The sequence below is a fragment of the Gopherus flavomarginatus genome, chromosome 4 (assembly GCF_025201925.1).
Source record: "Gopherus flavomarginatus isolate rGopFla2 chromosome 4, rGopFla2.mat.asm, whole genome shotgun sequence".
Lineage (NCBI taxonomy): Eukaryota > Metazoa > Chordata > Testudines > Testudinidae > Gopherus > Gopherus flavomarginatus.
In genome coordinates this window covers 7037080-7049588 of record NC_066620.1, presented here as the reverse complement: position 1 = coordinate 7049588, position 12509 = coordinate 7037080, and the positions used below count along the sequence as shown (strand labels likewise).

At 44.9% G+C, this 12509-nt stretch overlaps 1 long non-coding RNA gene across 2 annotated transcripts; it reads right to left on the bottom strand.

Moving 5' to 3' along the window:
• Positions 1-23: 23 nt before the first annotated feature.
• Positions 24-11717, bottom strand: LOC127050375 (uncharacterized). 2 transcript variants are annotated; one of them, XR_007774194.1, is made up of 5 exons: positions 11243-11717; positions 9834-9884; positions 9684-9750; positions 5660-5762; positions 24-1627 (listed from the first exon to the last, which is right to left on the bottom strand). It is a non-coding gene; the product is annotated as an uncharacterized LOC127050375 (long non-coding RNA). The 2 variants fall into 2 exon arrangements; XR_007774193.1 differs by lacking the exon at positions 5660-5762.
• Positions 11718-12509: the final 792 nt, after the last annotated feature.

Sequence of the window (12509 nt, the reverse complement as noted above, 5' to 3'; positions counted from 1 at the left end):
CTTTGATGTCATGCAAAATCGAACATGTCTAGCAGAGTATTTTCTGCTATTCCAAAATGGCTCATTATGGCCTTGTGGAACCCCCCAGTGTGCAGCGGAAACGTGCACCCTGGTACAGCCTTTCATTCATTAGTACAGCATGTTCTTCGCGGTCTGTACGTGGGAGAATCTGGGGCTATACCACTTCTTACTCCCTCCAGGGCACCATGTACCACCAGGAGAGCAGGGACAGAGCAACAAGCCAAGCAGGGTGTGTAGGGGTGGGAGGGCTCCTTACACTTGCATCTATTGCACAACTGCATAAGGGCCATAGAGGATCTTGCCTAAACAGGCCCTTTCCACATTCTCCAGAAGACAACATAAGAAGTTTGATTATGATGAAATCAAGCAGTATCTTAAATAAACCGTGGAAATGAAATGATTCTTTGGATTTTAAGACAAAATATGCAGAGATTTTCAAGAGGCCCTTAATTTTGTATGTGCACAACTGCACCCCGTCCTAGAGAGGAAGGATGGGCCAGTGATTAGGGCACTAGCCTAGGATCTGAAGATCATCCAGCTTCAGTTCCCCGCTCTACCACAGACTCACAGTGTGATTGTAAGGAAGTCACCTAGCCTCTCTGTGTCACAGTTCTGCATCTGTAAAATGGGGGTAGTGGCACTTCCATACCTCACAGGGGTGGTGATAAACAAAATATATTAACGATTGTGAAGTGTTCAGACGCCATGCCAATAGAGGACAAATACGTAAAATAGATTCCTCTGCAGTTTTGTAGGCAAGTGAAGTGTAGCCATAGGTGGTAATACAGAGATGGCTACATTCTCTGACTTGCAAATATTGCTAGTTCATGTAAAGTCAGCCAGTTAGCTGTCTAAATTCTGCCCCTGGTTCCTATAGTTTACTGTACTCCCAGAACTGTCGGGTTAAAATGAGACACCTGATTACCAGGATGAATATACTCTCTGCAGTGTGATATTTTGCTGCCTATGCATACACAAAGTCCCCTTCACAAAGTGCTACCTTGTTGAGGCCCCTTTGGAAATTTGGTTCTCATATTGCATTATAATGTTCTTCTGGTGTGAAAGCAGGATGCCACCAGAACTGGCAGTAAAATTGCTCTTGCAGGCAATCTAGCAAGACACCACTGGCACTCAATGGTCATGGAAATGAAAGCACCCTCAAGACCCATGAAAGTCCTTCCCAGCTGAGTCTGAAGTAGATGGGTGGGGCCATGCTGCTCGTGTTGTACCTGTTCAGGGTAAGTTTGGATTCACGGCTCTATAGGATATGGAGTTTGTTTTCACTTGTGACTCAAACTGCTGTAATGTCTCAAAATTCAGCTGCTTCAGGGAGAATGCAGAAAAGCTAATTAAACTGAAGTTTCCTTTAGAGATGATGGGCTGGGCCGTCCCCACTCTATAATGGAGCACTATGGGAGATCAGGGTCAGGGCCCTAGGCTGATAGCATTGAGGAGGCAGCATGTCCAGTCCTGGGGAAGCACTTCCTTCTCTATGGTGCAGTTTTGATGGGTTCCAGGGGAGCTGTGCACAGCCTGTCACCACAACATGAGGCCTTTGAGGGGGCGGGAGTCCAAAGGGGGGATTCTTTGCGAGCAGAGGACCCACCTGAAGAGGTAAAAAAGGAAGTTTTACATCCCAGAATGTTAACCACTTGTCTCCCCAACCACCAGCTATGGTTGTACTATGGAGTGATTCCAATCTCCTGTCCTCAAAATAAGCCCGTCCTCACACATTGAATCTATCTTAGGCCTTGTCTACACTATAAAGTTTTGTCCATAAAAGTTATGCTGCCTTAATTAAAGTGCTTTAATTAAAGCTGCTGTTGCATGTCCACAGTAGCTCGTTAGTGTGGATGCACTCTGTCGACAACTCTTGCATCAGACACAGAGAGCAGTGCCCTGTGGGTAGCCATCCCACTGTGCAGCTGGCCACAGGGTGCTTTGGGAAGGGTTTGCAATGCTTCATGGGGCAGGTACAGCATCACATGATGCAGGTTTCTCAATCCCATCCTTCAAGGGGCATCCTAGTAGATTGTCAGCCACTTTTCAACTGGTTGTGGTGGGGAAGGGAGAGGAGAGCAGTTTGTCTGGGGTGGGGGACACAGCAGGCTGACCTACCGACTTACCCTGAGGCAGGGTGAGGGGGAACCCCCCCCATGTCATCCCCTAGCTTTGCATGGCACAGCAGTCTCTCCTGAAACAGCCCGCTCTGCCTGTCTGTGTATCTATGGTTCTGTGATTCCCTCAGAGTTCTCCTATAGCCGCATCCTGAGCAGCTCTGTGAGCTCAGCTCAGCTCCCCATGCTGAGGAATGTCAATGCAGCACAGCAGTCCCCCCTTCCGTCTCCCCACCCCATGCTCCCTGCAGCAGCAGTCTGCCTGCCCCTGTGTTCCTGGTGCAGGGCAGAATAGCAGCATTCCCCATTAATGATTTGCTCTTTGTTCCTCAAAGGGAGCAGCAGGGTCAGCTGTCAGATACTTTCCAAAGCTCTGGAGGGGCACATGCCCGCAGGGCAGCAGAAATCAAAACAGTGAGCAGAGCAGTCACCGCAGGCATTGTGGGATACTGGTGGAAGCCAGTTATGTCGACAATACAAACAGCAGTGTCTATGCTGATGCTTTGTCGCTTTAATTTTGCTACAAAAAGCGCTATGCCTCTCATGGAGGTAGTTTTATTTTGTTGGGAAAACAGCAGAGTTTTGACACCAAAAGTAGCTTTGTAGAGTGTACACATCCCCTGTTTTTTCAGCCAAAGGCAGCTTTGGCTGACAAAACTTTGTAGTGTAGAAAAGGCCTTACATAAATGGAAAAGGGACCCAGAACCCTGAACTTCCAAATTGCTCTCTGCTGTTCAAGACCATTAGTATGAAAACAAGCACCCACACAAATCTCCATGGGGCAGCTGGCTTTCTCTGGAATAGCTAGAGCCCTCTGGTAGAGTGTAAGTAACACATGCTATTCACTATTGAGCTTTCCTTTCCTTTGTGTCTCAGCCATTTGACTGCCAAGCAATCTTATCACTGATTAGAAAACCAACACCCCATCAATGTGAATTACGGTTGCAGCTCCACTGAGCCATAGAATGACTGTGCAATTCCAGTTACTAAACCAGCACCTTATTACAGCCAAATTCAGCTGAGCAAACTTACCTTTGTGACTAACCAAATTTCACCTTCCTCCTACAGGAGAAAAATCAATCTAAGTGGCCTTAAGTGTGTATGTTAATATTACGTGATATGGAAGCTGCCTATTTCATTTGGCACCTTATAGACTAACAGACGTTTTGGAGCATGAGCTTTCGTGGGATACATGTATCCGACGAAGTGGGTATTCACCCACGAAAGCTCATGCTCCAAAACGTCTGTTAGTCTACAAGGTGCCACAGGATTCTTTGCTGCTTTTACAGATCCAGACTAACACGGATACCCCTCTGATATTTCATTTGGGTCATCTTGAATCTAGATCTGCAACATAAGATGAGCAGGGTAGGCAAAAGAGATTGTTTTATAATTCTTTTGAGCACTAAATAATTTGGGCAAAATCATGCTTGGCACTTCACCTTGACAGAGGAATCTGATTATTCTTTGGACAAACAAGGCTGGGAACTGGTAAAGTCTGGTACATATACTGTGGTGGTTCTCAAACTTCTGTATCGGTGACCCCTTTGACATAGCAAGCCTCTGAATGCTTTTTAATATATTTACCACCATTATAAATGCTGGAGGCAAAGTGGGGTTTGGGGTGCAGGCTAACAGCTTTCAACTCCTTATGTAATAACTTCATGACCCCCTGAGGGCTCCTGACCCCCAGTTTGAGAACCCCTGATATAATGCTACATCTCTTGTGTGTACATGTCCTTTACACAACTACAAACATACATGGTGGAGCATTCTGACTGTTTGCAGACTAACAGGATAAATTGCATCACCCACCACACGTGCACTATGGTCACTCATTCCTTTCCACCAAGACTAGTAATATTCCAGATCAATGAGCAGCTTCTAACAGCTGTCATTTAAAAAAAAAACAACCTGACAAAAAAATGTTTCCTCCTTTCCCCACAAAACTGGATTTGTGCCTGTTTTCGTTCTGCTGTAGGAAGGACTGACTGGCCTGAGGACAAACACAGAGCATCACCAGTAATGTGCTCTGGGATGTCCTACTACAGAGAGCTGGAGCAAAGAAGGATGACTGTCCAGACCCATTACGCAGGTAGTTAGGGGACCTGTCCATATTGCACAAAAGTAGCATGCTGAACTGCTTACAGAGACAACCCTATGGCAGCGTAGGCCTGTGAGGAGCAGAACACCATGAGCACATGATGGCTACACAGAACGTTAGCCATGCTCTCTGCTGTCACACAAATTGTCTTTAGAGCCAGCCACACCGTTAACTGGATACAAATTCCATGAGATGTTGCTGTATAGATAAGGCCTTAGGATTTAAGCCACAAAATTCTTATTCACTAGTCCTTACTCATGGGCTTGCATGATTAGGCCTGTACAGTGCACCTATCATTGAGATTTTCAGAGCCAACTAGGTGATTCTGCCCCACAAATACCATTGAGTTATATGGCTAAATGCCCCAGTCGGCTTTGAACATTTCAACCTTGGTGTAAAACACTAAGTTAATGTATAGTTAAGGTTCCACAAGGAAGCACTCCAAAGTCAGGAAATGACGAAGTTAAGGTTTAACATGCAACTTTCATTCTATCATTTTGCATGTAGGCATTTACAATGGGATTTTTAGTCATGTGATCTCATAGGATTTCAAATAGCATTTTCCTTACAGCCTTAGATACACTCAAATCTAAAATAACATATGAGCATGTATTTAAAGGCTGATTTGATGCATACACATAAGTAGCATGATTAACCCTAACATTTGTACTTTCTGACTTTTGGCTGCATTTTGAGTTACAAAGGAAGTGCTTTGCAACTTGACCTGCAGCAGTGGCTGCTGGTACAAGCACTATGTCTTTTTATATTGAATAAAAGTAATTAAATTAGCTTTCCCCAGAGAGATAAGCATACAATTGTGCAAAGTGCTGTGAAAAGTTCCTCAACCCAGCTGTACAAAACTCTTCTTTTTCTTTGTGTTACAGTCATTTTAAAATGTTGGTCAAAAATGTTAAACTTTGCCCTAGATATGCTTTTAATTGTCCATGTTATTTCTGGGTTTGATATTATTTCTACTGCAATAGCATTAGAGGTGCAAGCTGAGACAGCAGTCCCATTATGCTGGGCTCTGTAAAGACACTTAGGACTTGTCTGTACACAGATGTTGCACTAGTTTAATTATAAATGTGATGTTAAATCAACTTAGTTAAACCAGTGCAAAAGTCTTTGTGGACACTCTTATTTTGGTATGGCTTCAGTCAATTACTTATTGACTGAAGGTAACCAAAATAAGACTGCTCACTTTTATAGTTGCACATGCAATTGTTGTCACATAGAAGTCACATTTAGAAGTTGCACTGTTTTAACTAATGGAGTTCACTGCTCCACCCACCAGTTAACACTGCCTCCATAGGATTTGTACTATATTTTCTTAATGACTGTTTTCCTTTGTAATATTTTTCTGTGGTGTATAATGTATTCAGAAGAACAATGTTTACAGGAGCTCATCTATTCCTACCTGAGTAAGCCAGGTTCTCACCTAGTAACAAAAAAAAGTTATCAGCCAGTTTATTGCCTGGTCTGGAGGTAAATACAGTTGGCAGGACACTTTGTCGTCTCTCCTGAGAATACAATTACAAATTGTTAATGTCTAGCTTGTAAGGGGTGTTAAAATGAAACATGTTCAAGTTCTGTATTAGCAGCAAAGAATCCTGTGGCACCTTATAGACTAACAGACGTTTTGGACCATGAGCTTTCATGCGTGATGCATCTGACGAAGTGGGTATTCATCCACGAAAGCTCATGCTCCAGAACATCTGTTAGTCTATAAGGTGCCACAGGATTCTTTGCTGCTTTAAGAGATCCAGACTAAGGGTATGTCCAGACTACCCGCTGTATCGGCGGGTTAAAATCGATTGCTTGGGGATCGATATATCATGTCTAATCTAGACGCGATATATCGATCCCCGAGCGCGCTTATATCGATTCTGGAACTCCATCAACCCCAACGGAGTTCCGGAATCGACACGGAGAGCCGCGGACATCGATCCCGCGCCGTCTGGACGGGTGAGTACTCCGATCTTAGATATTCGACTTCAGCTACGTTATTCACGTAGCTGAAGTTGCGTATCTAAGATCGATTCCCCCCCCCCCCCCCCCCCCCCCCCCCAGTGTGGACGAGCCCTAACACGGCTACCCCTCTGATACTTAAGTTCTGTATTGTCATTTGATCACTGCATCCATTTGAAGTGGACAGGAAAAAAAACCTCTTTAGGAGACTTAAGTTACACAGTTCTATTCAGATCTTAAAGTGTGATCACAGTAATCATTCTCAATTATTGTGGATTCTTGCTACTGAAGTACTATAATCTTATAGATCTTTTTATTCACTTGTAAAGCATGGGATTTATCATGGTATTCCAAAAGAAACCTTTCCACATGTATTGAAACACACATGCTGTTGACTCAGATTATACTTGTATCTTGATGACTGATAAGTATAAAATCTTGGATGGCCAATCAGAAAGTTCTGGGTCCAAGCCTGGTTCATGATTTTTAAAAAATCATTTTAAATATGAAGTTAAATGGTCACATGCTGGCACAGTTTGGGTTTACCTGGCAGCAGGCATCCCTGAATGCTGTCTTTGTGGTATTAAGCGCGCACATACCCGTAGAGAGTACTCATGCCAGCAAGAGAAATAATCCTCAGAACAGGGGTATGTGGGGCTGCATCAACATCAACCAGGCCTCATAATGTGACCACTAAACTCCACATGGCTTCCCTTGTCCTTTCAGGAGAACTAAGAAACTTCAACATTCTTGTGTGCCTGGCTCCTGCCACTGAACCTCACCACACTTTCATAATGAATACACCAGATCTTATGTAATTTTTCCTGTAACATCAAGAAGGGACAACAACCCTAGCACCCCACCATAATACCCACCTACAGAGCAAGCTTTCCTTAGATTGTGACTACTGTGGAAGTGACATTGTAATGACCACACTGGGGAGGTGCCATGTCTGATATGTCTCCATAATTTCCTGATCAAACTGGTTCAGGTTACAAGTAAAACAATAGATTTTTAACTGCCAGTCCTGCAGACTCAGCCTGGCATCTGAAAGTCAAGGTTATTTTTTTTCTGGCTCATGTATTACCAACTATAAAAATTCTGCAGTCAAAACTTAGCTAATTGTTCTGCTGATGATGTACAAACCAAAATACAATCCATCTTACTCTCTTGGCTCTGGAATGTTTACAGGAATAAGAAGTAGCATAACTTATTTATAGTCAGTAAGGTCAGCAGCTTTGACTATAAATGGGAACATGTTTTTAATTAAGATAGCATCACTTTTACATAGTTGCTTTTCAGATTAGAGCTGCCCTTTAAGAACTTCTCCATCTTTGCTGTTTCTGAAGCTGGAAAACATGTTTATATGGGAAAAATGAGGCCTGCATAATCAGCACAAAAACTGAAGCCTGAAGGAGCAGACTCAGAGACCACCCTCAAAGGGTACATGTCTTCACTGCAGAATTAGTCCAGGTTTTTACTTGGTGTTGGCTCTCTAACCCCCTTCCTGACCACACAGAAATTTCTCATACAAATTTAGTTATACTTTCAATCTGACGCAGCTGGGGATGTGGATTAAAGGCCAGGTTCTACTTTCACTTGGGCTGGCAACCAGCCCACTTTGGAGTGAGGACACAGGGTAAACCACTTTAGTGCAGACAGTTCTCCAGTGCCTTCCCACCCCATGTTCCCGAAAGGACAGTCAAGTTCTCACGCAATTCACTGGGAAAGAAAAGAGCAGCTGACCTTACTGCAGCACAAAGAATCATGGGCAGTCCTAGCGACACACATGGGTGAGGGTGCAGTAACTTGGGTATGGCTTTGCAGTGTGGCCACTCACACTTCGGCCAGGCTAACCCAACTGCTGATCACCTGGGCTAACTGCAGTGAAGAACTGCTGAAGCTCATAGATGAGGAAATATCCACAATTACTGCAATGGGTTCTATGCCAAAAGCACAACCTGCCTGAAATGTCAATGCATTATCTAAGTAATAGTATATCAGAGGACCCTCTCTCCCTCCACAGCAGAGTGGCCAGCTGGTAAGTAGAATAATTCCAAACTTTGATTGTGCCATCATTCACTCACGATTTGGGGGGAGACAAACAAGGCAGTTTCTTCCATGTGATTGACATCTAAGTTAAAAAACAGTGCAGCCTGTTTTAAAGTAGATCTATTTCCATCCACTGGAATGAATGTTGAGAATCTGGATTAGAGACATATTCTTTCTGAGACAGGCTGGGGGGAGGGGGCAGGAGGCCGAAGTAGTTTTGATTTCTTTGTAGAAATAAATAATTTTATTGAAAGTTAAGGCCTACATTTTCAGCAGTAATCTCTGATTTTCGATACATGTTTTGAGACACCTATAGTCTGATTTTCAGAGGTGCTAAATATGCCCACAGCTCCATCTGAAGCCAGTTGTGCTACACCTCCAAAACTCCTGGCCCTTGGGTCTCAAGTTGGGGGCACCAAAATATTGAGGCACCCAAAATTAGTGAATATTTCTGAAAATCTGGGCTGGATGCCAGATATTCCACTTACTTAAGGAGAAACATCAAGGGCTCCTTAGAGACATGGTACTACCTGGCTATAATATTAATTCACAAGTTCAGTGCACTATGAATTACGCACACACTATGGAACAAGTTTTTAAACATGAAGACTCAAAGTCCACAGGTACAAATGTGTACCTAGTTGCACTTCTATATTTGTATGTGCAATCATTGTAGCTGCAGGCACAACCTGGGTACTTGCTCAGAAAAATGGTCATTTAGGCATCAATAATACAATATAACAGTCAAATAATCAAGTACTCAAAAATTCTAAAGGCTGAGCAACAGTACTCCCTTGTGCATCTGCCTCAAGGCCCCTCCCTAGCACCACCACAGCATCAATGAGCTGCTCTAGCTGAAATGTACACACTACTTGGCATTTATCCCCCTGAAACACTGCTTCAGCAGCAGGAGATATCACTCAGATCCACCGTGAGCTATTCTCTGCAGTGTAACATGAACGAACATTCTTCCCAGTGAGGAAAAAAAATCAACCCCCCATATCAAATGGAGACATGATTAACCAACCTTTTAATCACCTGGAAGAGTTCTGCAGCATGTAACTGTGGACAGTATAATGGTGAAGGAAGGCATCTTTTTTCCCCCCTCACCATAACAAGATCCAGTGACTAAAAGCTGAAGCTAGACAAATTAAGAGTAAAAATAAGATACAAATTTAACAGTGAGGGTAATAACCATTGGAACAACTTGCCAGGGATTGTAGTGGATTCTCCATCACTGGAAAACTTTAAAATAGAATATATTTCTAAAAGATAGGCTCTAGTTAAAAAAATTAATTAAGGCCTGTGTTATGCAGCAGGTCAGATTAGATGATCACAATGGTCCCATCTGTTGTGGTAACCTGCAACTATAGAGTTTTGAACATCAAAAGCTCTTTATTCTGCAGCTCAGTCAGACTCACCACAAGATTTCCACCAGGAATACTCTCTCTCCTCTGCTGCAGGGAATCAGTCTACCACCATTGTGACCTATGAAGATGAAGCTAGTATAGAAAGTGTCCGAAGCCCATCGTAGCAATAGCAGAAGACAACAAATCACTATAAAATCTTACCACACCACTGATAGAGCAGTCATTCAGCTGAACATTCTCCGTCACAGCAATCTGGAAACAAAACCAGCAAAAAAGTTTCATTGCCCTGACAGAATAAAAAAGACAACTGTCAGCCCATGACAAAGAAATAATATTTTCCTGCTCAACTTTCAGTCTGGAGCCAAACATTATTGGCCTTATGAAGGCAATGGGAGTTTTGCCATTGATTTCAAAGTTGCCAGAATTTCTCCCAACTTGAGTGTGTTCAACACTGAGTAAAGATGGCAACTGCCTACATGACATGTGATGGCAGCCATAAAATCCTGAGATGATCCAGAACAAACGTCATGTAAACAACATTGGAAGTTTTCATGAAGATAGTTGTGTAATATATCTAGGTGTATTTATAATGAGTTTCAGTGGAACTGAGAAACAAGGTTTGACTAACTCCCTGAAAACAGAGACAGCATAACGTTTGATTTCTTGTGAATTACAGACACCCACACAGAGGCTGTTATTCATCTGCCAATTGTGGCAAACATTCACAAAACAGGATTTCCTTTGGACTGGGTTGTTAAGGATTAGCCTAAGGGGTTAAGTGTCTCACAATACCTGTTATTAAAGTTACAGTATATTTTCCATAAAAGCTTGCTTTTCACATTATATATGGAGTTAAGCAGAACATACTGGAAAGAGCTAATTTACTATGCAAATTCAGTACTGATCTTAGCAGGCAGTTATTACACATGGACAGCTACAGCTTGTATTGTTCTTTTTAAAACCAATAGCAACACCACCATCTTTTGTAGTGTTACTCTGCGGGAGCCAGCGCATATGAATTAATACACAAAAGCACCACGTTGTGCGTCAGATAAGGTTGCTCTGTGCGTAGCATACCTAACAGAAGGAAATAAGTTAAGTAACAGAAATATATATCCCAACTTCCCCACTCAGACACACCTCATCTTTAGCACAACCATCATATACCTGAGAATATTAATCAAGCCTCAGCTGGGATGCCAGCCTATCAGCAACCTTTCCCCAAACGGGCCACAATTTCACCCCCCCCCCCCGCACCCTCCCCGAGTTCTGTGGTCTGAGGTCAGTCTTTATTGTTGATGCAGTTGGGATTAGCTCCCTGGACTGTATAGAAGAGGGAGACTAGTAACTACAAGCTATACAAGGGTTTCAAGCCTGCCTCAATTATAATATAAAAATTTCATCTTTAGGTAGCAGTAAACAAAACTGGCTTTCATGCTTAGATTATAAACCTCTTGGCGTGGGGACTGTCTTTTTGTTCTGTTTGTACAGTGCCAAACATAATGAGGTCCTGGTTTGTAACGGGCTCCTAGGCATGATGGTAAAACAAATAATAATAGTGCTCAGTAAAATGCAAGAAGCAGTCAAACCTGGATCAACTGAGCTTTCACCTGTTTCTGTTGGTTCCCTATAAGGGCCCAATCTCTGCTCCCAGCACAGACCCAAAGCCATCCTCTTTGACTCCAGACTTTCCTTTTCTAGTTACAGGCTCAGACTGATGGGTGGGGGTTGCGATTCGCTACCTGTATCACTGCTCATGCCGTTCACCGAATGGGGTGAGCTCTGTCCTGCTCCCCAGACTACCACACAGCAGCGCTGGGGCAAAGCAGGGCAACAATACCACTCAGGGCAGAGTGCCTCAGCCCCTGCCCTGATACTTGTCAACACCCCTGCAACCCTGACACCCCTAATATCCCCCATGGCTCCAACATCTCCCCCCACAGCCCCTCCCTCAGGTCAACAACCCCACAGCCCTGACACAGCCCCACAGTCCCTCAGGTCAATAACCCCACAGCCCTGACACCTCCCCACATTCCCCATGCCCCTCCCACAGGTCAACACTCCCACAGCCCTGACACCCCTCACAGCCCCCGCCCCTCCCACAACCCCTCCCTCAGGTCAACAACCCCACAGCCGACACCTCCTGACATTCCCCATGCCCCTCCCACAGGTCAACACTCCCACAGCCCTGACACCCCTCACAGCCCCTGCCCCTCCCACAACCCCTCCCTCAGGTCAACAACCCCACAGCCCTGACACCTCCAGACATTCCCCATGCCCCTCCCACAGGTCAACACTCCCACAGCCCTGACACCCCTCACAGCCCCCGCCCCTCCCACAACCCCTCGCTCAGGTCAACAACCCCACAGCCCTGACACCACCCACAGCCCCTGCCCCTCCCACAACCCCTCCCTCAGGTCAACAACCCCACAGCCCTGACACAGCCCCACAGTCCCTCAGGTCAACAACCCCACAGCCCTGACACCTCCCCACATTCCCTATGCCCCTCCCACAGGTCAACACTCCCACAGCCCTGACACCCCCCACAACCCCTCCCTCAGGCCAACAACCCCACAGCCCTGACACCCCCCACAGCCCCCGCCCCTCCCACAACCCCTCCCTCAGGTCAACAACCCCACAGCCCTGACACCCCCCACAGCCCCCACCCCTCCCACAACCCCTCCCTCAGGCCAACAACCCCGCAGCCCTGACACACACCCCCCAGTCACTCTCTCATCTAAACACCCCCAAAGCCTTGACACCCCCCACAATCCTCATGGCCTCGATGTCCCCATAGCTCCTCCCTCACGTCCATGCCCCATGATCCTGATACACACACATCTATCTATATCCCCCATGTCAGCCCTCCCGGCTCCC